At 38.9% G+C, this 27,465-nt stretch overlaps 1 protein-coding gene across 12 annotated transcripts in view; it reads right to left on the bottom strand.

Annotated features, from left to right (window-relative positions):
• Positions 1 to 27,465, bottom strand: part of tenm4 (teneurin transmembrane protein 4) — a 660,982-nt gene that overhangs the window by 463,019 nt on the left and 170,498 nt on the right. Inside the window, exon 1 of one of the 12 annotated variants that reach the window (XM_043691656.1) lies at positions 3,624 to 3,642. The exons of the other annotated variants lie outside the window; for them this stretch is intronic. The gene's annotated coding sequence lies outside the window, so the exon portion shown is untranslated. Of the gene's footprint in view, positions 1 to 3,623; positions 3,643 to 27,465 lie in introns of those variants that run through there. 12 annotated transcript variants of the gene reach the window in all.

Below are 27,465 nucleotides of genomic sequence, written 5' to 3'. Positions count from 1 at the left end.
TCAGAATCGATCATGAAGAAAATAACAATGAGACACTTAGAAACTAGTGGTATAATTGAGAAAAGTCAACGTGGATTTCTGAAAGTGAAATCAGATTTAACAAATCTGTTTTTTTGAGGATGTTATTTGTAGATTCAAACAAGGTAGAACATGTGTAAGTGTTGTATTAAATTTTCAGAAGGCTTTTGATAAGGTCCCACATGAAATTAGTAAACAGAATGAATGCACTGGATTAGGGGCAACAAAATAGCTTGAAATAAGAATTGGATGACAAATAGAAAGCAGAAAGTATGAATAGACACATTATACGTAGGATTGGAGGCAGTTCCTTGTGGGTTATTGCAAGGATAATGCTCAGGCTGTAACCATTTACAATCTATATAAATGGCTTGGATTGAAGTATTTTCAGATTGTATAATGTGAAAGTAAGGTGGAATGCAAGTTGTGAGGAAGGTGCAAACAAGTTTCAAACAGATGTGGACAGACTAATGGGCAAGAACATGGCAGATGGAATATAATGTGAACAAGTGTGAAGTTATCTGCTCTGGTAGAGAAAAAACACAAAGACTGAATATTTCTTAAATGGTGAAAGATTGATAAGTGATGGTGACCAAAGGGACTTGGGTGCCCTTATTCATGAATCACTGACAGCTGTCATGTCACTGCAGCAATCAACAAAGAAGGCAAATGGTTACATCAGCTTTCATTGCAAAGTGGATTTGAGTACAGAAGTAAGGATGCATTGCTGTAATTACATATGCCTTCGTGATGTAATACAGTGAACAGTTATGATTCTTTTATCTAAAAGGGATATGCTGACCACATAGGGAGTTCAACAAAGAGACTAATCCTTATGTCATGAAGAGGATTGAGGAGAATGAGCCTGTATTTTCAATGCTTTGAAGAATGAAAATCAATTTCATCAAAACCAACACTCTGTCATGCCCTATAAGAATTTTGCATATCGGTAGGTAATTTCCCCTGGTTAGTGAGTCAAACCCAGGGACAGAATCATAGAAGGAGTCAGCTCTTTAAGATCTTGATGAAGGGAATTTCTTTACTCAGAGGATGGTCAATCTTAGGAGTTATCTATCCTGAAGAACTGTGAAAGTTCAATCCTTGAGCATACTCAAGCTAGAAATCAATAGACTTCTGGAGACTGTTGACATTGGATATAATTAAGGAAATGGCATTGAGGCAGATGATCGCCATGATCTAAATGAATCCAAATGAAGTAGATTTGAAGACCTGAGTAACCTACGCCTGTTCCTATTCTGCCTGTTGAATGGTGAAAAAACATTCAGCATTGAAGAAGTGATGAACAGTTCAAACAAAATCATTGTTTCAGCATGTCGACTGTCCCTAACAGCAACACAAGTGAGGGGGCGATATTTAGACTTGAATCAGCAGGCACAGCTGCAACAATTTCCCAATAGGTCTCATGTCACAAGATGATTAGACATTTTAATTATCCAATACATATTTGAACAATTGTAATGGCTATTGTTCATCGTGTTTCAACATTCACTGCATCCCTTTCTTACATTTTGTTCTTTCCCACTATGCCAACTGGGCACAGAGGCACAGAAAATGTCGAAAAATAGATTTTGTTTGTTCAGTATCAATCTATGTGACTGATCCATTGGAACAGAAGGTAGGTGTTGATACTAAACCAAGGTACATCACAAACAGATGGATAGCTTTTCTATTTCTACAACAAATGTTTCTGCAACAGGACATACCTTCTGCAACAGGATTTATCACTGTTTATTTGTAGTACTGGAAAATAAATCAGGTTGGTGTACTATACTCATGCATAAGTCACACGCATTTTCAGTTCTCATTTGATCTGAACATGTGGCAGAACGACTGTAATAGTGGGTAAAACAAGGGATATATGTCATAATTTGAGTCCATTATCATGGAACCTGCCTTTGCACAGCAAAGATTTATTTCCGATAATAGGGACACAATGGCCCAGACCTTCTGACAGGAAGAGCTTTGTTAGTTGTGTAGAAGAAAGCTGTACATCAGGACCCTGCAAACTTCCTGACTTGTGACATCTGACTAGGGGGAATTACCCAGGAACTTGAAACTTCCAATATACAATTCCCTGGTAAATGATACCCTCCTAAAACATCCCCAACTCCAAGTTAGAGTCAGACAGTTTGAATGGCTTGTAATGTACTGATACATTTATACATCTAACATACATTGTTGAAGGTCTTTCAAAAGAATATTACAGGATGCAAAACCTGCCAATGAAAACCCAACCACCGATATATAATATCAAATTGAGTGATAGGATCCCTGCAGTGTGGAAGCTGGCCAATTGGCCCATCGAGTTCATGCCAACCCTTAGAAGGCCATCTCTCCCAGACTGCCCACCCTACCCCTATAACCCTGCAATTCCCATGGCTAATCCATCCAGCCTGTACATCCCTGGACACTATGGGGCAATTTAGCATGGCCAATACACCAAACCTGCACATTATTGGACTGTGGGAGAAAACCCACTCAGGCAGTTGCCTGAGCGGGAACAAACCTGGGTCCCTAGTGCTGTGATGGAGCAATGTTAACTACTGAGCCACCATGTCACCCTCATACTTTTGTCAATATAAATGTAAAGTTCCCATCCTCACAGAGGACCATTCTCTTATAAGGCAGAAGTGACTGGTGGTGATTTAACCTGAGGGTCACTCAGTGCAGGTGAGTGGAAAATTTGAGAAGGGACTTTACACTCATGCATCTAAATGAGTTGCACACCCACAGGAATAACACCCAGCAATCTCTGTTCAAATGATAAAACATTGATCCTTCCTTTCCCTGACGGCCTGGCAGTTCACAGAGAGACAAGGGACTGTCTCAACGAAGGACACAAAGTGATATTTCCCTTTGATAAATAACTAATTATGATTTTTAACTAGCTTCAGAAGAGAAATTAATGAATCCATTCAAAGTGCTGGAGAAGGGGCTTGAAACAACATTTCATGCTTGTCTTACACATTCTCATGGGCTACTGCGACCAGTCTCTCTTGGTCACACAATTCAGAGTTCTTCATGATCTGTGTAATTATTTGCAAGATTTAATATCTGGAGCTATGTTATACCTCCCTGCAGTAATGCTATCAATCAAATCTCCTATATACGAACTGGATACTGTAATCCTAACTCATGCCCTCTTGTGCTTTTTCCAATCTTTCCAAAGGCAGAAGGATTAATACTTAGTGAGATGAGAGCAGTTCAGTATCATCATTAAGTGGGTTAATTTTATGGTTAGTAAGGCACTGCATAGAGGATGGAACAAATTCACATTGTAACTGAGTGACGGATCTGAAGTTAATAAAAAACCAGTAATAATAATGCACAACATTAACTATTGTAATTAGAATTTGTCAGATAGAATAAAGGAAGAGTCAATTCTTCCAATAGCTGTCATGACATCAGGATGCCCTGAAGTGGCAACTACCTGATGAACTACATTTGAAATATAGTCACTGTTTTAATGTAAGAAATTCAGAAGCCAACATAAGAAACAGCAAACAGCAATGTGAAACAATGAGAAAATCTATTTTAGTAATGTTGAGGAACAAATACTGGTTAAAATATCTTAGATAACTCACCTGCGCTTCTTGGTATATTGTGTATGATCTTTAATATCTATCTGAAGGAGCAGATAGGATCTTTGATTAATTTTTCAGTCAAAAGAAAGCTTCTCTCACATTAGCACTCTCAGTACAGCCCTGGAATATCAGCCTAGATTTTGTGCTTTGTCTATGGAGTGGAATTTGAACACAAAATCTTAGAATCATAGAATCCCTACAGTGTGGAAGCAAGCCATTTGACCTATTGAGTCCACACTGCCCTTCTGAAGAGCATCTCACCCAGGCCCACCCTATCCCTACCCTTATAACTGTGTATTTCCCATGGTTAATCTATCTAGCCTCCACATCCTTGGACACTATGGGTCAATTTAGCATGTCCAATCCACCTATCCTGCACATCTTTTGCTCTATGGCAGGAAACTGGAGCACCTGATGGAAATCCACACAGACATGGGGAAAATGTGCAAACTACACACAGACAAACAGACAAGCAGACAGACAGACAGAGGCTGGAATCAAGTCTGTGTCCTTGGTGCTGTGAGGCAGCAGTTCTAACCACTGAGCCATCCTTCCACCCCCATTCCTCCTCCATCTTCCTACACAAAACCAGAATGCAAGCATTCAGTTGCAATTATTGTTGCTGTTGACTAATCCCATTTGGGGAGGATTAAGGCGCAGACCTTTTCTGTGACTTATCTCCAATCTGTCACAGTAATACTATGTTGGCAATTAATCCTGATTGGTCTGGCCGATATAAGACTGCAGACACATGGAAATATAGTTGGCTATTAATTGCCTTCTGAGATGGTTGAGCAAGCAAGTCAGTTTAAGGTCAATTTGCAATGGGCAACAAATGCTAGTTTCGACAGTGGCACCCACTTCCTACAGGCAAATAAAGAATAAATAGACATTGCAAAAGAATCGGGCAGTGAGGTCAACCAGTTCAAATTGACCTCCCATTTGAACAAGTACTCCTAAAGTGGTTCCTCACATGAATCTAAAATGGAATAATGGAAATGGGCAGTCAACAACATACTGATATTCAATGCAAACATGTCAGAGTAATGACCAAATAACCTGTTTTCTGATAAATTGGCCAATATTTAACCAACAAGCAATCAACTGCATCACTAAATTAAATCAGCACTCCCTCCGGATCCAGTCAGCAATGCTGTTAGGGTGGACAGACACAGACCTTCACACCTCCCTCACCAAATGTTCTCATCTGACCTCAACCATACATTCTCCTTCTCTTTGCTGTTGCTGAGCTCAGGAAGTTGTGGGTTACACCTTTAATTTCTTTCCTCTTCAGGGATGACCAACAGAATGGTTCAATCCAGCTTCTACGACATTGAGTTGAGTGTCAGCATGACCACCTGTCACTGAATATTCAAACATTCATGCCCTCTCAACACCTCACTACTAACAGCTTTTGAGAGCTTGTATTACTTTGCATGAAGACGTATGCAATGTGGCTCATTGGTACCATCATTGACTGTGAATCAAAAGGTGACACTGTAGATATCTGAGTAAAAATAATCAGGCATAGACCCCAGTGGGAGTCCTGGAGAGCTGTACTGTCAGATTGTGGAGTTTCAGATAAAGTGTGAAACTAAGGCCCTGTTCACCTTTGCAGGCACATACTAATATTCCTATGTCAGTTATTTGAAGAAGAACAAAGGATTCCCTCCTTGTCAATGTTTATTTCTCAACTAACACCAATAAGGTAAATGACCTAGCTATTATCACCATTGGTCGTAAGAACCGGGCATAAACTGAATGCTATATTTCTTAAATTATGAACTGACTTCATTTCTTTCAAGTAATCAATTTGCTGAAAAGCATTTCAGGCAACTCTGAGGTCTTAAAAGGCAGCATATAAATACAAGTCTTTCTTTCTTTTTTTAAAAAACAATGGCAGAAAATCAAAACCAAGTGACAATTCACAGAGAACTATTCACACTTTCAACTTTGTGTTGCTGTGAAGTGAGCTGGGCTTCACAGTGAAGTCGAACTCAGGGTGCCAATAAGATGCAGGAAGCAGCCAGACTCTTGGGATAAACTAAATGAAGCTTCAGGCAGGGGTGTCTCATATCCCATCTGTTCAATGCCACACTGAGTATGAATCCAGTTCCCTGCCAAATGCAGTTTACAAAATTGGCATTTTCTGAATTATAATTTTAATATTTTGAGACGGGAGTTATGATCCTTAAAATTTTGAAATGTTTACATTTTTAATTGATGGGAGAGCTCTGCTGGTGCTCAAGCAGTTGTACAGGCCTCTCTTGATAATGACTATTTCAGTTCCAAGCAGATACTGTGAACACAGTTATGACTGACTGACTGAAATGATTGCTGCACTGTGAATGTGCCCTTGGATGCTAAGCAACCCCTTGTCCATTTCGAATATTTTCTTATTTTGAAACCTTTGCAGAAATTAGGGAAGATAAGAATGGCACATTCATTTTGAATAGCTCTGTTCATCTTGAAAATTTTAAATCACAAATTAATAAAGTAAGGGATGAGCAGCCTCAGATTGACTGTTAAATGATCATACTCTTGTCAGAGTAACAGTACGGATGAAGGCCATTCCACCCATAAAAACCAAAAGAACTGCAAATGCTGGAAATCAGAAACAAAAATGGAAGACATTCAGCCCATTATGCCAACACTAACATGTCAAACAAGAATAATTATCGCCTGCATTTTTCACATCTTGCACATTTTTTTATCCAAGTGTTCATTCAATGCTCTCTTAAATGCCTCAATTGAAATTATAGTTAACAGTAATATCTAACTGCTTGTATGACCTTTTTACATTAAGTATCTTTTCTGTGCATTAAGTGACAACTACTCAATGGTGATTTTTCAGGTTGGCAACCTGAAAACTAGTGGAGTACCACAGGGATCAGTGCTGGGACCATTTTCATTTACAATATATATTAAACACTTGGATGATGGAAGTTAATGTTCGGTCAGTAAGTTTGAAGATGGCACAAAAATATGTGGGAAGGTAAGTGGGGAGGATGACACACTGAATCTGCAATATAGACAGGTTAAGTGAGTCAGCAAAATTTGACATTATATACTTTGGGATACTTTGAGAGGAATAATAGAGGAGCTGAATATTATTTAAATGGAGAAAAATGCCAGAAAGCTACAGGACAGAGGGATTTGGAAGAGTTTGTACAGGAAACCCAAAAGGCCAGAAGCCGAGTAGAGCGGGTAATAGGGAAGGCAAAGGGGATGTTGGCCTTTTTTCAAAATGAATGGAGTATCAATGTTGTGAGGTTTTGCTAAAACTATACAAAACACTAGTCAGATCATAGCTGGAGTACGGTTAACAGTTATGGGCCCCTAATCAATGGAAAGATATACTGGTGTTGGAGGCAGTCCAGGGAAGGTTCATTAAGTTGATCCTGGGTATGCAGGCAGTGTATTAGAGCAGAGGTTGAGTAGGTTGGGCCAGTACTCATTGGAGTTCAGAAGAATGAGAAGCAAGCTTATTGAAACATACAAGATTCTTAGGGGACTCAACACGGTAAATGTGGAGAGTTTGTTTCCCTTATGAAAGCTTCTAAGAGTAGACAACATCATCGAAGAGTAAGGTGTTGCCAATTTAAGACAAAGACTAGAAGTAATTTCTTCTTTTAGAGGATTCTGATTTTATGGAATGCCTTATCACTGAGGGCTGTAAAGGTTGGGTGGTCAATTGTATTCAAGGCTGAGAGAGACATGTTTTTAAACGATCAGGGAATCAAGGGTTTTGGTGAAAAGACAGCTAAGTGTATTTGACAATTATCAGATCAGCCTTGATCTCATTGAATGGCAGAGCAAAGTTGATGGGCCATATGGCCTGCTTCTCATAAATCTTACAGTCTTAATTAAATGATGCTGCTCCATCTCAGGAAATAAGGATTGCGGAATATTTGGTTGATAAATGTTGTTCAGTGGAAAGACCTAACTGGTGGTTAGTCTGTGTTTGTAACTGGTTATACCTTTATTGATTATACATGCCATTTAGGGTGTCAGTTTGCTCGCTGAGCTGTAGGTTTGATATCCAGATGTTTCATTACCTGGCTAGGTAACATCATCAGTGGCGACCTCCAAGTGAAGCAAAGCTGTTGTCTCCTATTTATATTTATATTTATATCTTTCTCCTGGATGGGGTTCCTGGGGTTTGTGGTAATGTCATTTCCTGTTCGTTTTCTGAGGGGTTGATAGATGGCATCTAGATCTATGTGTTTGTGTATGGCGTTGTGGTTGGAGTGCCAGGCCTCTAGGAATTCTCTGACATGTCTTTGCTTAGCCTGTCCCAGGATAGATGTGTTGTCCCAGTCGAAATGGTGTTTATTTTTTATCCGTGTGTAGGGCTATGAGGGAGAGGGGGTCGTGTCTTTTTGTGGCTAGCTGGTGTTCATGTATCCTGGTGGCTAACTTTCTTCCTGTTTGTCCGACGTAGTGTTTGTGGCAGTCCTTGCATGGAACTTTGAACAGGGTTCGCTACGTAGATGACACCTTTGTCATCACAAAACGAAACAAGATAGAAGAGACATTTAACATCATCAACAACACCCTCACAGGCATAAAGTTCACCAAGGAGGAAGAAACCGACAACAAACTCGCATTTCTGGACGTCACAGTCGAAAGAAAGGACAACAGAGAACTACAAACCTGCGTATACAGAAAACCGACAAACACTGACCAAATACTCAACTACACCAGCAACCATCCCAACACACACAAACGAAGTTGTATCAGAACACTATTCCAACGAGCCACCACACACTGCAGCACAGACGAACGTCAAAAAACAGAGGAAAACCACCTATATGACGTATTCAAGAAGAACGGATACTCAAAAAAAATACAGTCCGCAGAACAAACCATAACAATCAGACCAAACACAGCCAGAAACCTAACCACCTTACCATATATCAAAGAAGTTTTAGAAATGACAGCCAGACTACTGAGACCCCCTCGGAATCCTAGTAGCACACAAACCCACCAACACTCTCAAACAAAAACTAACAAACGTAAAAGACCCAGTACAACCCATGGACAAAACCAACGTCATCTATAAAATTCCATGCAAGGACTGCCACAAACACTACGTAGGACAAATAGGAAGAAAGTTAACCACCAGGATACATGAACACCAGCTAGCCACAAAAAGACATAACCCCTCTCCCTCATAGCCCTACACACGGATGAAAAAAAAACAACCATTTCAACTGGGACAACACATCTATCCTGGGACAGGCTAAGCAAAGACATGTCAGAGAATTCCTAGAGGCCTGGCACTCCAACCATAAACAAGCACATAGATCTAGATGCCATCTATCAACCCCTCAGAAAACGAACAGGAAATGACATCACCACAAACCCCAGGAACCCCATCCAGAAGAAAGATATAAATAGAAAGCAGGAGACAACAGCTTCGCTTCACTTGGAGGTCACCACTGATGATGATACCTAGCCAGGTAATGAAACGTCTGGATATCAAACCTACAGCTCAGCGAGCAAACCTACACCCTAAACCTCAACCTGAGCTACAAACCATCACAAACCTTGCGACATGCCATTTCTCAAGTTTCTCTGCAGATTTTAATCTTGATCATGAAGCTAGTGCATATATGTACTCAAATTACCGTGTGGCAACAAACAGAGCTCCACTGTGGGTGTGAAAACAAACTGAAAAGACATTCAACATTACAAGACATTGGTTTGCTACACTTAAACAAATAATTCAAATCACACACAGAGAAAACTACAGTAAAATCTGACTGATGGGAATCCCAGTGCATTTTGTTTAAATTAAGGAAAACTTATCCCTACTCTCACCAAATTCCCCAGTTTTTGACTGCTAAGTAAAACCAATGAATGCAGTTCTTTAATTTTCATTGGAAATGGCTGTCAGTGACAAGTTCAGGACTTATTGCTCAATACTAATTGCCTTTGAAGGTGATTGTGGAACCTTTTGAATTAATACAATCCATGTGCTGCAGGTACACTTGTAGTGTTGCTCAGAAGAGAGTTCCAGCTTTTTAAGAGTGATATAGTTGAAACCAGACAGACCACCTGGTATCCACCTAGGTACTGCAAATGACAATTACAACATCAGTCCTGTCTATCCTGCAAAATCCTCTTCACTAACATCTGGCAAAATATGCCAAAATTTGAGGGTTTTAATCAGATGAACCAAGCATCAGCCTAATTTAGTCATACTCAGTGAATCATGACAGTGTCTCAGACATCACCATCTCTGGATATGTCCTGTCCCACCAGATGTAATGGCACATTATTATACACAATTGGGAAAGAGTTACACTGGAGTCCTCAATATCAAGTCCAGCCACCTCAGAGTGTCATGGCATCAGATCAAGTATGACATGGAAACCTCTTGCTGATTACCATGTAGCATATGGACCAACATGGCTAATGAGTCAGTACTGGTCTATGTTGCACACCACATGGACAAAGCTAAGGCTGGGAATAGCAGCAACAGATCCAATTTGTAACAACATGGCTTGGTATATAATTTGCTTGACTCCTCCCATCAAGTCAAGGGATAAAATGCTAGGTCAATGGAGGGCATGTCAGGAGCAGCACCATGCATACCTAAAAATGATGGTTCAACACGGTGAAACTACAAAACAAGAATAGTTGCACACCAAACAGCATAAACCACAAGTAATAGATAGAGCTAAGCAATCCCACAACCCATGGATCAGATCTAAGGTCTGCACACCTGCCACATCCAGTCACAAGTGTTCGTCGATAATTAAACCACTCAGTGGAAACAGGCTCCACAAATATTCCCATCCTCAAACCCCAACACATTAGTTCAAAAGATAAGGCTGAAGCATTTTCAACAATCTACAATCAGAAGTGCCGAGTGGATGATCTGTCTCTGCCTTGTCCAGTGGTCCCCAGCGTTTCAGATGCTAGTCTTCAGACAGTTCAATTCACTTCATGTGATATTAAGAAACAATTGGAGGCATTGAATACTGCAAAGGCTGTTGGCTCTGGCAACATCCGGCAATAGTACTGAAGGCTTGTGATCCAGAGCTTGCTGCACCCTCTTGTTAAAATGTTCCAATACTGTTGCAACGCTGGCATCTACTTGACAATGTGGAAAATTGCCCAGGTATGTCCTGTACATGAAAAGCAGGACAAATCCAACATAGCCAATTATCACCCATCAGTCTACTGTCAATCATCAGTAAAGTGATGGAAGGTGTCATTGACAATATTATCAAGCAACATCTGTTCAGCAATAACTGTTCATGGATGCCCAGTTTGGATTCCCCAGGACTCCGACTCTCCTGATGTCATTTCAGCCTTGGTTCAATCATGGAGAAAAGAGCTGAATTCCACAAGTGAGGTGAAGTGAGAGTGACAGCTCTTCATATTATGGTTGCATTTTAATGAAGGTAGCATCAAGGAGCCCAAGAAAAACTAGAGTCAATGAGAATCATGGGGAATAGTCTCCGCTGGCTACAGTTATACATGGCACAAAGGAAGATGGTTGTGGTTGTTGGAGGTCAGTCATCATACCTCCAGGGCATCTCTGCAAGAGTTCCTCAGAGTAGTGTCCCAGGTCTAACCATCTTCAACTGGCTCATTAATGATCTTTGTTCCATCATAAGGTCAGAAGTGGGGATGATAGCTGATGATTGCGCAATGTTCAGTGAATTCGTAACCCCTCAAATACTGGAGCAATCTATATTCAAAGACTTGGACAATATCCAGGTTTTGTGCCACCCAATTGCTGGGCAATTACCATTTCCTACAAGAGAGTATCAAACCTTTGTCCCTTGACATTCAATGGTATTACTATCACTGAATCTCCAACTTCTGATGAACCATATGAATGCTCAGGCTATAAGAACAGGTTAGAGGCTGTGAATCCTGTAGCAAAAACTCTTCTCCTGGCTCCCCAAAACCTATTAATCATCTACAAAGCACAAGTTAGGAGTGTGAAGGAATTATTCCCACTTGCCTGAATGATTGCAGCGCCACCAACACTAAAGAAATCTAGCACCATCCAGGATAAAGCAGCCCAATTGATTGGCACCACATCCACTATCATTCTACTCCCTGGATCACCAATGCTCAGTAGCAGCAGTGTGTAGTACGTACAAGATACACTGCAGAAATAAACCTTAGACAGCAGTTTTCAAATCCACAGGCACAATTGTCTAGAAGGACAAAGCCATAAAATACCTGTGAATACCATCACCTGTATTACCTCTGCAAGCCACTCACCATCCTGACTTTTCCTTCAATGTTGCAGGATCAAATTCCCAGAACTCCCTCCTGAACAATACTGTGGGTGCTTCGGGCCAGTGTTGCAATCAGTTTTAACCCCTTATTTTGTATATTTCTGAAAGGGCAAAACACCAAATATATCTGCAAGTGACAACTTTCTGCTGAGAGAGTAAAGTAGTTAGCATCTTTGTTCCCGTATCCTGTTATACCTGTGTCTCAGTTTGAACTTCCCCTGACACTGTGCATGACATTCCATGGATCTTGCACAGAACTTTACCTGACAGCATTAAATTTAGGTCTGCAATCAGTTTCTGTCTATAGCAGTCTTTTAAAAAAAATGCATTTTGGAATTAAAAGTTAAAAATGACCATTGTACCTGGGGTTCTGATACATCATTATAATACTAGGGAAGAGCCTTTGCATCAAGATTGGTCATACTTTTAGTGTTGGACCAAAAAGAGTTTTGTGTGGTTCCTGGTCTTTGTTGTATCGTGATTTGAGCAACTGAATTTTCACAGTTTTTGACTTCCTATCACAGGTTTCAAACTGCTTTCTTTTGCAACCGTGTTGAGTAATTTCATGTAAAATAGCTAAAACTATTGAAAAAGGAGTATTAAATAAAAGTGTTAAAAATTAACATGTTATTATTTTAGGTGTCTTTCTAAAACCTACATATTGTATTGATGCAAAACCTGTGTAATAACCACTAACAACTTTTTTTCACTTTTATTCACTAATTCTCCTTCTAAAGGCATTGATTTATTTCCTGGGTACAGTCCAATAAGTACAATTAACTTACTGTTACCTGGTCCAGCTGGTGATTACAACAATTCAAAAGTCAGATTATTGAACTGCAGGAACATTACAGCCATAGCAGGTCCTACCTTCACCACACACCCACACAAGTGTACTTTCTACAGCTTTTCAGTGGCCTCCTAGCTGCAAAGCTAAATCAAATTAAGGCATTAAGTATGGGAATGTTTGACCTACTGGGCTCCATTATTCCCTATGGAATGAGTACTCTTGTCTTATTGAAAGATACAGTAGCTGTATGGACCAGACAGTTCAAGTGGAAATGTAATCTTCAATGCCATTTCCAAGATCTCTTTCAATGCCTTTCTAAAGTGTCTATAAGATGCTAAATATAAATGGCTCAGGGATGACTTTTTCCAGTTTTTCTTTCCGTTTCCTCTTTGTTCATTTCTGCTTACGCAGGACAATTAATAAAATGAGGTTGTCAGCAAAGTACGAGACTAGATATATATCCAAACTTACAAAATACTATGTGATATTTCATTATTTCAATGTGAAATTCAATATCTATTTCTTCTTGTACAGCTATCTCCAAAAGAAAGCGCATCATATTTTTGTGTGGGGTTTTCAGTAACAAAGGACAGCTAATATTTCTCCAATTTGGTCAGATTTTGTCAATAGCTCAGAGATGCAGGTGTCCAATTTCAGGAGTTTGCTTAAAACATTTTTGTACAGCTCAAAGTACTAGCAAAAGAAAAAAAAGACTGATTAATGTCTGGGTTTGCAAGAATCAAGTGATCTCTTGTGAGAGGGACTGTCTATATTGACTGAGGTTTAAGATCTAAGAGATTTGACAATGACAACAGTTCAAATGATTGACAACTATAAACCTAGAAATAAAAACATTTTATTATCCACAGAAGTCTTTAATTTGTATTTAAAAAGAATCTTTTGTAAACATGAAAGAAAAATGTGTTTTATTAATGTGTTAACCCTGGGTTAGCAAAGTCTGATTCAGAATTTCAGCAAATAAAACTTACAGAAATTGAACAGGGATTTTAAACTGAGATTTTCTTAAAAGCAAAAAATAAGTCAGGTGAAAACCAGAGATCATTGTATTTTGACTCATGCCTCATGCAAAATTGTTGAAAATACCGCATTAAAATGTCAGCCAGCCCTTGAATATCAAAACTTCTAATTGGAAACACAGAAATAATTAAAGCCACTTTAATTCAGACTCAGTTCCTTTCTAGTTCCCTGAGCACTATCCTTTGCAACTGTGCAAATCAATTTTATTTTGTTGTCTACATTAAAATAGCCCAGTTCCTCCAAAGCTTCTAAGCTGTCACTTATGCTCGCCTTCCTCCAACCAGATAATTAAAGGGAGACTGGGAGAGTGACGGAATGAAAAGTGCATTCTGCCATGGGGCTTTGTCTCTGTTAGTTTGGATTGAATTTCTATCTCATTAATATATCACTTCAGATTGGCTGAATATTCAATAAAATGTTTTCATTTCAGTCAGCAGAATGAGTAACTACGAGATTATGCCAAAAGAGTGGAATAGTTTATTCATGGGACTAATACAGCAGGAGTGGTTTGGAATATGAATCTATGACAATGGTTAAAAACCAACATCAAGCAACTGGATCTTCCCTACCTAAAGGCAGTTAAATGAACAAGATATTTCAACCCTTCAAAAGGAGTGCAGATGTAAACTTACACTTTGTTACCAATTACAGTGCATGGTTTATTTATTCAAGAAATTTCTGATTTGCAAATTGAGCCTTTCCAACAACAAAAGTCAGCCATCTATATTCTTTGGATACATATAAAATTATGCTGTTTCTTGCATTATTTATGTTGATAATCTTCCAGTTTGAGACATCTACATGCCAAGAAATCTAGGATTTAATGTGCTTCTCATCAGCCATTATCTCCTTTTGTGCACAAGTTACAGACGTTGAATTACCCACTGTCTACTTATAGTTTGCCAACTCATTTTACATGAGCTAACATTTGTCAATTCAACTATTGTTGCATGTTTAAATACAGTATAAAGTGTGACATAAGTAAGCAGCTTTCTAAATACACAACTTGAATCGTAATGTAAAAATACCTTAGAGAAAACACATTTTAGTGTAAAAGGCATTAATACAAGTTTCCAAAGTAATCTTTCTGAAGTACCCTAATATTTCTTTTTGATTCATATAATTAGATGTTTAACATAATTCAAAATTTTGCTTTATCTGAACAATACTCATTCAAGTACTTGTAGCGGGTCAAACTAATGTATGACAATCTTTCTCATGTTTTAATAAAACCTGTCCATGCAGAAATCTGTTGTGACTGTTGGAATTCAAATGAAAATGCTTTTTCATAACAAAGCTGGAGGCTATGAAATAAATCACCCATTTATTTACTGGTTGAAGTGCTGCCTCTTGGTACTTGTTGGTGTTTTGCTATTCCCAGACAAAAAAAAAGCTAACACATGACTGTCACAATGATGCAGTGCTTATTATTGGCAGACAGATGGTTTCTAATAAATCCTTCAGATGCTAACTTCAAAACATTTATATGAAAGCCTGAGGAGGGAAATTCTGCCTTAGTCTTGAAATTCACCACTGAGGCTGATATTGCAATCACACATGGTGCAACTGCAATGACACTAACTAACATCTTCTTCAGTCCAGATTAATAGCATACGTATAAGCGAAGAGCAATTTCAGTGCTGGGGTGAAGTACTGTCCTGATGATAATTCTTTTCTGTGACAAAGATGTTGCTATTAAGACAGTGGATACAAGAATTTACTTTGTCCATAGAAGAGAATTGAAAGTCACCAAATGTTAGTGAAAACTAAAATGTCAACAAACAACAAGTTACACACATTACAAGCAATTGTATATTACTGTGGAACACGTTTATATCACTGTTAAATTCAGTTCTGTTAACAATTTCTACTTTTGCCAAATGGACACAGTGTCAAAATTATAAACTCAAGGTGTGACCAAAAGTAAATTTTGCAAACCTTATAGAATTTACCAACAATTTATCACACGTCAGAAACAAGACCACCACTAAATAGATAAGATCACCTTAGCATTTAGCATCTGCATGCTTCGGGGGAACAGTGGTTTAAGACCTTTTTAATAGCTCTCCAATCCTTGCTGATAATTGAAACAGTTGAAGCTATATTGCCATTGTCAGACTTTTATCTGAAGGCATGTAGACATGAATAGTACAAAGTCAGCAAGTAATTCATGGAATTTAGGGATGAGGTGTTAACACAAGTGACACCAACTGTCTGATCTCAGATGTTCCATTCAGATGGATTGAAAGATCTTATGAGAATGCTTCACAGATACCAAGAACATATTAAACCCAGAGGTCTGAAAGACAAATGTGATATCCCTGGTGTGCAATTTTAAATATTCATGTTCACAAGAGATTTCTTAATAACCAGATAAAGTGACATTTATCATAAGAATAAAACATGCTGGAGAAACTCAGTTGGTCTGCCAGGATCTATGGAGAGAGAAACAAAGTTAATGTTTCAACTCTGAAATAACTTGTTCAGAAGTGACATTTATGACTCTTGCATTTAATCTATATTTAAGTGCCATTTGCAATAATTTATACCCAATATAGCTCCATTTGTACTTTTATTCAACTGACTGTTCCATTGTTAAGAAGTACACTCTTAAAAGATTATTTGACTACCAGTCAAAATGTAACTGTTTTCTAGGATAAGTTAAAATGCTGTCATTGCAATTCAAATTGAGTTTCATAGAAGCATTCACTGTTCATACTAAGTATATTTTCTGCTTCTAAAAGATGATTAAATTAATACTATTTTGAAACAAATCAACTTTCAAGCTGTAAGACTGATGATACAGTATTTTAGGATATTTTTCAAAAACTTTATTGGACTTTATTTTTTGAATAGGCTGTATTATAAAGATAAGGGTTGCAAAATTTGATAAGGGAACAAAACGGATGTGGGAGTGAAGGGTTCACGGCGCATAATTAACCCACATTTGTTACTTCTGATGCAACTAGAACCCAAACGTAATGCTGACTGCTCATTAAATGATTTTGATGCACAGGCAGTGTTAAGCACGCTGCTGAGAGGTTCTGTGCTTAGCCTTGGTGGCAAAATTGTGAGAGGCCAGCGCCACTTAAAGAAAACTTGCACTAATGAAAGCCAGACTGCACCTTGAAATAGGGCAGTACAGTTTAGCTGAAGCAGGTGCTGGAGCTTGTTAGAGAAAAAAATGTGAGTAATGACATAACTCATTGGTGAGTGGGGAAAACGTTCCGTATTGCACTGGAGGTTTCAGTTTCCGAATCAGGGAAGATGTGCCATCTATCAACGAGGGATGTCTACATAAGCTATCAGGTGCAGGTTATGTCTAAAACAACCAGCAATCTTGAAACCAAATCTGTGCCCAATTTTAAAACTTGCCATTTTGGGAGAAAAAGGAAGAATGCCAATTTAATTAATTGCAGAATTTTCAATCAAGTGAATAAGTTTCTTTTTATTAAAGTTTCAGGAAGGAATACAGAATATTGAAGAAAAAACATTTTAAAAAATAATATTGGAGTGGGTTGGGAAGAATGGTTCTAATAGGTCAGGCTCATGCAGACTGTGATTAGTCTTGGAAATTAAACTAAGTTGGGTGGGGTCCACATTCTTGGACTGCTCAGAATGTGGGAAAAGACCAGTGCTTGAAGCTGATGGTGAGTTCTTCTGCCAGAATATCTGAGTTCTTATCTGATTTGTGGAAGGTTACTTGGCTTTTTTTTAATAACAATGAAAATTGATGCATGGCAACTTATAAACAGCTTTTAGGCAGCTATATTTTTTTGTGGATAACTGGATTTTTGACACTGTGCCTGTAATCCAGCACTAAATACTTGGGTGCAGCTCCGCAACGTTTCACACAAGTGGCCAGAATCAGTCAGTGTGTATGTTCAAACGTCAGATCTCACCAGTTGCACCAGGAGTCTCACTCACTTCTCAAAGCACTACATCCTGACAAACTGATCTTAACATTCGTGACTCATCTCATCTCCTTACATTACAACAAAAACCTATGTTTATACTGCATGTTTACTATAAGGAACCATCACAAAACATACTTCAAGAAGCTTTATTTAAAAAAAATGATGCTGAGCATGTTTATATTAATGTCATTTTGAAACAAATCAACTTTCAAGCTGTATGACTGATGATACAGTATTTTGGAATACTTTTCAAAAACTATTATTGGACATTAGGTCAGATCACCAAAACGTTGTTCATAGAGGTAGGATTTAATGAGTTTCTTAAAGGAGGAGAGTGAGGAGAAAGAAGGAGAGATAGATTGAGGGAATTCTAGAGTTTTGGACCTCAGCAAAAGAAGGAATTTGTTATTAAAACTGGGGATGAATTTGTGGCCAGAAATAGAGGAATGTGGATATTGAGGAAGGTTGTGGGACTGGAGGGGATTACAGAGATAAATATGACAATGATCATTGAGGGATTTGAGAACAAAAGACAGCATTTTAAAGTTCAGACATTGCTTGGCTGCTAGTCAATGTTGGTTCCTGACCATATGGATGACAAGTGAAGAGGATTTGCTGCAGAGTTTTGGATAACCTCAAGTTTGTGGAGAATAAAATTTGGGAAACAAGTCAGAACTGTACTGGAATAGCTGATTTGAGTAACAGAAGCATGAATGAGTGTCTCGTAACAGATGAATTGAAATGGGAGCAAAGTCAGTCAATATTGCTAAGATGGAAATAAGCAGTCTTTAATAATGCCCACACGTGAGATAGTAAGCTCAGCTTGAGATCAAATGTGGCAGAAACATTCTAAAATGTTTGCCTAATCTCAGACTGTTGCCTTAGAGAGAGATCATGTTGGTAGTTAGAGAATGGGTCTGACGTGGGAAGTAAATATAATGACATCAGTCTTCTCAATATTTAAAGTGGAGGCCATTTCTGCTCATCCATTATTGCAGAAATTTTGCTCTGCATTTGGACGTGATTCTCAATGATATTTGCTGTGACAATATGACTCTAATACTATCTATGCTGTCCACATTTGGACTTATGATCCAGCTGGTCAGGCAATAGACCGACTATTGGGAATTCCATAACGGTGGAGAGGGCTGGTGGGGAGATAGAGCGAGGTGTCATCAAGCTATGTGTCATCGATTTCTCAGTGAAGCACAGACATTCTTTCTGAAGTTGAATTGCTTCCTGAACAGCTTGGACAGAACATATTTGATATTTCAGTCAATACTGAACTGCAATGTTTCAGTTCCCATTCTCTTGATTGATCATTTTTTACTTTGCTTACTGTGTGTACAGCTCTTGGATGAAAACATGAAAACATTATGGGATTGAATGCTGAGAAAAGACTATTTGCTCTGAATCCTACACTTACTGTGGCTTGGATTTTGCAATGGTGGCCAAAGGAATGGATGGCAGAGGTACGTGGGGTCATAGCCAGATGTTTGGGAAATTTACCAGGAAATTGAATGCTGTTTTGGACAATCCCCTTTGCCTGAAACCCTCAAAGTATCCAATTAAATTGGAGAATTTGCATGGTTCCACTGCAGGTAATAAACTTTAGCCAATTAAAAACCTTGTTTGACTCCCATCTAACTATTAAACACAACCCAACATTCTACAGCCAAAACTACACACACTCTGAATCCTTACACCCTCCAGACCCAGAAAAAGCAGCCATACTGTCTGCCCAGGATTTGACACCCTTTTCACTGCACAGGACACCATCCCTCCAACCCACTTTATTATCTGACAAATACCCTCTCTCTCTAGCACCTGCATCCAGCCCCCCACTCATTGGAAGAGGATAACTCCTGCTCACCATGAAATATCCTAACCAGGTAACTGCCCACCTTCCCACCTGGCACCCATAACATCAACACTTACCTTACCTATTGACCCTTTCACAGGGGCAAGCAAAGTGGCTGTGATGCTGGACATTTAAATCTCAGAATTATAGAATTAACTGCTGTGAAAAGAAAGCATGGTTTGACTACATCTGACTATTTTGTGCTACAAGGTACATGTCAGAATTAAAGTAAGCTCCGTATTTCTGGGAAAGCTTTGATCTGAATCTCCTGTCGGCAATGTGGAGCTCCTCGATATAAAAAGGTAAGAGCAGAGCAGCAAATGGACTGTGATTGCGACTGCTTGGAAAATGTAGCCTTAAGTTCCTCGATTCTGATTGTACCTTTCCTGAAATTACTCATTTCTGATTCTTCTTTTTACAATGAATGTGGCTAGTTTCCTATTACTCCCAGATGAAGTCTAAATATGTCCCATCTGTCTTGTTTCATAAAATTGTGTTGCAACTATAAATTCACAACAACCTGCTAATGAACCACTAACAGCTTTTGGCTTCCTTCACTGAACAAATATACTCTGTCATGTTTTTTACTTAACTGTATCGAAGTAAATCTATGTTAACTGGTATTTAAGCTTTGAATCCTGGATATTGCCAACCCAAATCCAAGAGGCCTTCAGTAAAATTAATTGCTGCAACCCTAACTCACTGTCTGGTCAGTATAATTTCATAACATTCATAATTCAGCACTAACTGGCAATCTTGCTGAGAGAGCTAATGTTGGAATGTTTCACTTATGAAATAGCCAGAACACTTCTGCAATTAGAGTTAAGGCAGACGGTTGGACCCAGGCGCTGTGAGGCAGTAGCGCTAACCTCTGAGCCACCGTGCCATCCATAGGAGAGTTATTGTCTCTTTCTGCTTCTCTAACAACTAACAACTGCAACCACCTTGCTTTGAGTTAAATATGACCTCAATTCCTATCGACCTCAGGTTTGCTAGGGGTTCTTGATGCCATAGTCAGTCAAATGCTGTCTTTTCAAGGGCAGTCACTCATCTCCATTCATGCTTAGGTTCTGCTGTTTTGTTTATGTTTGGAGCAAGGTAATAAATTCCGTCTCTAATGGAACCCAAACTGAGTGAGTAACTTATTGCTGAAACAGTGCTGCTTGATAACACTTTTGACAACACTTTCCATCACCTTATTAATGACTTGAGTGCAAGCACATGTAAAGAAACATTGAAAATAAGAGCAGGAGTAGGACATTCGATTTTTCAAGCCTACTCTATCATTCACCATGATCATGGCTGATCATCCTACTCAATAGCCTGTTCTTGCTTTTCCCCTAGATCCTTTAATCCCTTTAGCCCCAAGTATTACATCCAACTCCTTCTTGAAATCAAGCTTTGTTTTGGTGTCAACTGCTTTCTGTTCTAAGATTAGGTGTGATTGTTGAGAAAAGGTAGTCCACACCCATGTCAGTGAACATCAAGAATCCTTATTAACTTTAAGTTGATGCAAGTGATGGTCAGTGATCACATTTCTGGAAACCTATCAATTCAGGTCACAGTTCTTTGTGGTAAGCTGTCATCATGACCTTATAGAGGTTTATAAAATCATGAGGGGTATGGATAGGGTAAATAGACAAGGTCTTTTCCCTGGGCTGTGGAAGTCCAGAACTAAATGGCATAGGTTTAGGGTGAGAGGGGAAAGATTTAAAAGCGACCTAAGGAACAACTTTTTCATACAGAGAGTGGTGCGTGGATGGAATAAGTTGCCAGAGGAAGTGGTGGAGGCTGGTACAATGACAATATTTGAAAGGAACTTGTATGGGTATGTGAATAGGAAGGATTTAGAGGGATATGGGCTGAGTGCTGGCAGATGGAATTGGATTAATTTTGGGTATCTGGTCAGCATGAACGAATTGGAACAAAGGGTTTGTTTCCATGCTGCACATCTCTATGACTCTGACTCAGCAATAACTCAATTACTCAATTACTATTCTTAAAGTTATAGCTAACTGTAATCCACACATTGCCCACAGACCTAATGAATTATTTGCAATTTTCTGTTAGGTTCTATTTCTACATCACTCCAAGTCTCTTTCATCTGAGGTATCAGTCTCCATCATTATCCTCAGCCTATTGGAGAATGTGCTCCCTTGACACTTCCTGGGAAGGTGAACATTTTTCTGGAGTGGAGTAACAGCTCCTCACGACAGCTGTAACTAGGCTATGGCACTTCTAAGAATCTGAATGTAGTAGCAGTGGGGCTGCTGTGCTGCAAACAGTAACACCTCAGGAGCTCCATCAGGAAGTAGGAGCCATCATTCTCAAAAACGGAACAAAACTCTGAACCATTAACTGTAGGAAATTCTGGTGTCTGATCTGCAGCTCCATTTCAAAATTCGACCTTAGCTTCAGGCATTTTAGTGTCAAGAAAATCACTGATAATAGGAAGAACAGAGAGTGTGGGAACATCTTCAGACAGTTGCTTTGAGGTTGGATTGTTCCCTGTGACTGCTAATAGACGAGATTTTAGTTCAGTAGTCTCTTTCTTGCAGTCAGTCCAAATTAACTTGAATTTTCATATGTTCAAGCTCCATGAGATGTTTGGTTTTAGGCTTTTCCAAGGTAGTTCCCAGCTTTAGAATCTCTATTGTGTGGATCTCTGCTTCCTTGCTGAACACAACTTGAGGATAGTCAGTTCTGAAACAATGCCATAGTTCCATTCTCGTGTGATCTCACGTTATAAGAAAATCATGCAATAGCTGTGCCATTTAAACTAATGGAGCCAGAATCATGCTACAGCCAATACAGGTAAGGAAAGTTAGCATTCTACAAATAACAGTCTAAATTCTTCAATCACATTAAAGCCAATTTACATTATAGCAGAACCCACTGTATGTCCATGACTGGCTATTTGGACTCAAATGGAAAGTTTAACTGACAAATAAACATTTTTGTATATTCCATATTGAAAATACCAAGTTGTAGTTACATGTTTCATTTTCCCTGGATAGGTTCTTGCAACTGCTGGCAATTGTTAATGTCTGTTACCAGCTGTCTCAGTGGATGTGGATAAACCCACCAGTTTTTGACCATTTCAACAAAAAAGGCTAGGCTTCCCGAAAGGGACAGCAACACTATTAGCACCATGGTTGAAGAATGCAGAAAGATTCAGAATTTCTTCCTTGAACATGCTCTATGTATGAATATGCATGCTCCAGATCCAAAATAAGATTGGTTTATTTGACATTAATTATGTTACCTGCATTTGAGAAACACTTTGTGGTTCTGCCACTTCTAAGAAGGATATAATGTGTTCCTTTACCTATTTCTTGCACAATGGCAGATTTTAGTGGTCTTTTTCTCATTCTATCTTGCAGATATAAATTATCTATTCCAACAGATCAGCCGAAAAAGGCAGCATTTGACAGTGAGTGCCATCAAGAAACCTTACCGAAAGTGGAGTCACTGTGAATTGTGGGAAACTCTCCATTTTGTTGGAGTCAGACCGAAACAAAGGAAGATTACTGTGATTGTCAGACATCATTTCAGTCCCACAACAGCTCTGCAGGAGTCCCAATCAGTTTCAGCTGCTTCATCACTGACCCCCTTCCATCAGAACTGATCAGAAGTATTATTCACTGATGACAGCACAATGTTCAGCATATTCCATTGCTCCACAGGTACTGAAATAGCCTGTCTCCCATACACAGCAGGACCTGTACAACATCCAGGCTTGGACTGATAAGTGGTAAGTAGGATACATACCACATGGATGTTATGCAATGATCTCCAACAAGAGAGAATTTAAACATCTCCCAGGAATTTCAGTGACATTACCATTGTCAAATACCCTACTGGAGTATCTGGAGTTACAACTACCCAGAAAATGAACCAGTTATGTAAATACAGTGACAAAAATTAGAAATTGCTGGAGAAACTCAGCAGGTCTGGCAGCACCTGTGGGAAGAAAGCAGAGTAAACATTTCAAGTTCAGTGATTCTTTGCCAGAGATGATCAACATAAACAAATAAACTGGCTATAACAGCATGTCAGAGGCTCGGAATTCTATAGCAAGTAACACACTTCCGGTCTCCTCAATACTTGTTCACCAGCAACAAAGCACAGTATTTTGAAGGAATACTCTTCACTTGGCTGAATGTGTGCAATTTCAAAAATATTCAAGGAGCTTGACAACATGCAGGATAAAGCACCTAATAAAAGTAAAATATTGCAAATTGTAGAAATATGAAACAAACTCAGAAAACTCTTGGGAAATTCAACAAGTCTAGCAGTATCTGTGTACTGGGAAATACAGTTAATATTCCGAACCCAATATGAGTCTTCTTCAGTTTTGTTTCTCTCTCCACAGATGTTGCCAGCCTTGCTGTGTTTGTTCCAGGGATCAAGCATCCTGTTTGATTGGCATTTCATCCACCACCAATAACATTTACTCCTTACGCCAAAGTGAATTGGCAGCAATATGGTACTATTTACAGGATGCAATGATATGACTTACCCAGGATCCTTTGACAGGACCTTCCAAACTCATAACCTCTATCACTCAGAACATCAAGGTCAACAGACACATGGGATACACCACCACCTGCAGACTCCTTTCTAAGCCACACACCATCCTGACTTTGAACTACATCAACATTCCTTTACTGTCATCAGATCAAACACCAGGAACTCTTTTCCTAACAGCTCGGTATTCACACATCTACACAAAGGCCTGCAGTTATTCAAAAAGATAGCACAACACCACCTCCTCCAGGGCCATTAGGTATGGGCAATAAATATTGACCTCATCAGTTGGAAAAAGAAAACAGGACTCCTCTGGAACCCTTCAGGCTCAGGTTCCAGTTCTGTGATGTCATCATTATGAGAATGCCCTTCATAAACATGGTGAGTGGCTACACAACAGAAATGAAGTGGTGTTAATAGTCTGTCAGAATGACCTTTTTTCTGTATTTTTGATTACGGACTAAATTGGGAAAAGAATGATTTTAAAGCCAAGGATTACAGAAGGAATTGCTGTACTTATAAAAAGCAAGTTATGAAGAACATTATAAATTGTGTTTAAACTGCTGCAGTGTTTGAGAGCATGGCAGACTGTTTATAAATGGTCTGCCACCAGAGCTTGGACGCAGTGAGATTTGGCCAACAACAGGTTCTTGAGTGGTTTGTGGAGTTTTGACCAGGTGTGGACACCAAAGGCTATCAATCGAACAGCAACCTTTTCATTGTTTCCTGTGTTTCTGAGCAGCTTTTGGTATGATTGGTATGGGTAGAAGTCTTCAGACACATGCAGAAGGCTGTGGGAGTATCTTTCTCTCCCGAAGAACAATACCTAAAGCCTGGAAAAAGCCAGCTTACTTTCCCTCACCAGTTGCTGTAAGCTGCAGCCCTTAGTAAATAAGAGACTTCGCAGCACACAGACCAATCTCTTAGGCTTGCTGGCAAGGTGGAAAGAACCTGACAACAGCATGAAAAATAGAAAACCCTGTTAAGTAAAATGATCATCACACTGAATTCTGCGGTCTGTGGCTTTTGAGCTGCTTCCCCAGTTTCTTTTCCCTCCAGCCATAATATCGATACTTTATTTTTTTACTTGGAAGTGCTGGTGTTGGACAAGGGTGTACAAAGTTAAAAATCATACAACACCAGGCTAACCATCTGATGAAGGAGCAGAGCTCCGAAATCTAGTACTTCCAAATAAACCTGTTGGACTGTAACCTGTTGTTGTGTGATTTTTTTTACTTTATTTTTTGACTGTCCTGTCTGTATGTATGTGTATAGGGGTTGAAAAGGTGGATTTATAAAGGGAGTTCCAACTAGCAGAATTATATGCCAAGTGTTCACAGCTGGTATTTGTGTTTAGGCTCTATTTATTTTTAATAAATTGTAGTACAGAATCGTGGTCCATGTTTTCTGTTAGCCTTGGTCTATCCAGATGATAAATTGGGGACTTTACATACTTTGATAAAATTTTCATCTTTTGTAATGACTTTGGCAATAATGGAGCTTGATTTCTAAGATGTTGTTCCAGAAAGATGTAACAATAGATAGGCTGCTTTATTCCACACTAAGAAGAATGTATAGAGCAACAGTTATGACTGGATTTGCTGAGCTCAATCGGTCCAAGTTATTTCCATGCAATGACCCAAAATCCTCATGTTTCCATGATTCAGAAGTTTGTCTCACTTCACTTACAAACTAAAGTCACCCAATGCCAAAGAAACCTGACAGCTTTGGCCCAGCAAAGGCTATCACATGTTTTCATTAACAAATGAAAACTGCTTTGTAGAACGCCTCAAACCTTCAAATCCATCTGAAGTTTTTTTAAAAGCCTGCCTCCAGTGCCAACCATTAATCAAACTCACCACCCCGTAGAGCAGAGCATACCACTTGTCTTGGCAATTACCCTTGCTGAGTTTAATGACTTAGGTTGTCACAGCATCAATGAGTGAAAATGGCTTTTGGAATATCAGTTTAACTTTCATTATCTACAGAATAGTAATCACAATCAAATCTTAACTAAACCCCCGAGACATGCTGTCTAATGATTTTGGCTCCTGTGGTTAACATTTTTAATATCTTTAACACCAAGATTGTCCCTTTCCAACTCGAAGATTGAATGCTCTGAAATCCCAAAATATGACAATATCAAAGATTAAATTTATAGGATTTAATACACCCAATCACATGAAAACCATGGGAGCTGGGTGCATTTAATTATGGGAGAGACACCATGTCAGTTTCTCACCAGCAGCAAGACCTTCCTCAACTAAGGTGGAGGTTGGATGGGTTGACCTAACATTCTTGGCTGTGATGTTGAGGTATCAATGATGCTCATTATTGCGTCAATTGACACCAGGCTTATTTAAGTCCAGTGCAATGAATTGGTTACTCAAGGAACAAACAGGACACGTCATGCTCTTGTGACACAGTGGTCACGTTCTTATATCTAAGCCAAGTCCAAAACCTGGATTAATATCCCACTTGTACCAGACATGTATCATAAGGCATCTGAAAAGGCTGATTACAAACATTTATTTTCAGAAAGAGGAGACACATGGCTTTTCTGTGCTGCTAGTAAATCACCTCTTAGGTTAGTAAGCAGTCTCAAAAAGGGAGAGAGGGGGTTTCCTCATCATCATAGTAATAATACTATAATAGTAGTCATTAGTGTGATGCCAACAAACACCTATTGAAACTATAATTGCACACGGTATTTATTTGGAAATTTAAAGGGCTGGCCATTTAAACAACTTGACTGTTCCACAGATCTTATCTACTCTTTACAAGTATTTATATCTACTCTAGAAAATCATATGCTACATGTAGAGGAGATAGATTTAAAAGAGATTTGGGGGCAAAACTTTTACAGAAAGGGTAGTTCACATGTGGAATGAACTTCCTGAGGAAATGCTGGGTGTAGTTGCAATTACAATATTTAAAATAATTTTGGATAAGTACATGAATAGGAAAGATTTGGAGGGATATGGGCCAAAAGCAGGCAGGTGGGACTAGTTTAGTTTGGGATTACATTCAGCATGGACTGGTTGGACTGAAGGGTCTGTTTCCATGCTGTATGACTCTATGACTCTATAAGACCCTCACTCCAGCAAAAATAGATCTGTTTGAACTCAGCATTATTTGAACTCAGTATTGAACTCAGTTTTCTCATTCCCCTCCTGGTAAAAATAAGACTTCAACTAAAAAAGTAAACTTGCTGGTTGGGTAATGAGAAAGAAATGACCATGTGATGGACTACAGATCTCTCAAAGGAAGTCAAACTGCAACACCAAAAGTTAATCTAATTCAGAATCTAAAGAAAAATGCATTCAGTAATCTCAAAATCTAAATTTATGGTCAAACGTTTCACTGAAATTTAAAAGTAGAAGACTCATTGCCAGTGATTTTGAACAGAGTACAAGAAAAGAATCCTTACATAGAG

This window comes from Chiloscyllium plagiosum, chromosome 6 (assembly GCF_004010195.1).
Source record: "Chiloscyllium plagiosum isolate BGI_BamShark_2017 chromosome 6, ASM401019v2, whole genome shotgun sequence".
In the NCBI taxonomy this organism is placed as follows: Eukaryota; Metazoa; Chordata; class Chondrichthyes; order Orectolobiformes; family Hemiscylliidae; genus Chiloscyllium; species Chiloscyllium plagiosum.
This window is presented reverse-complemented; position numbering and strand designations above follow the sequence as displayed.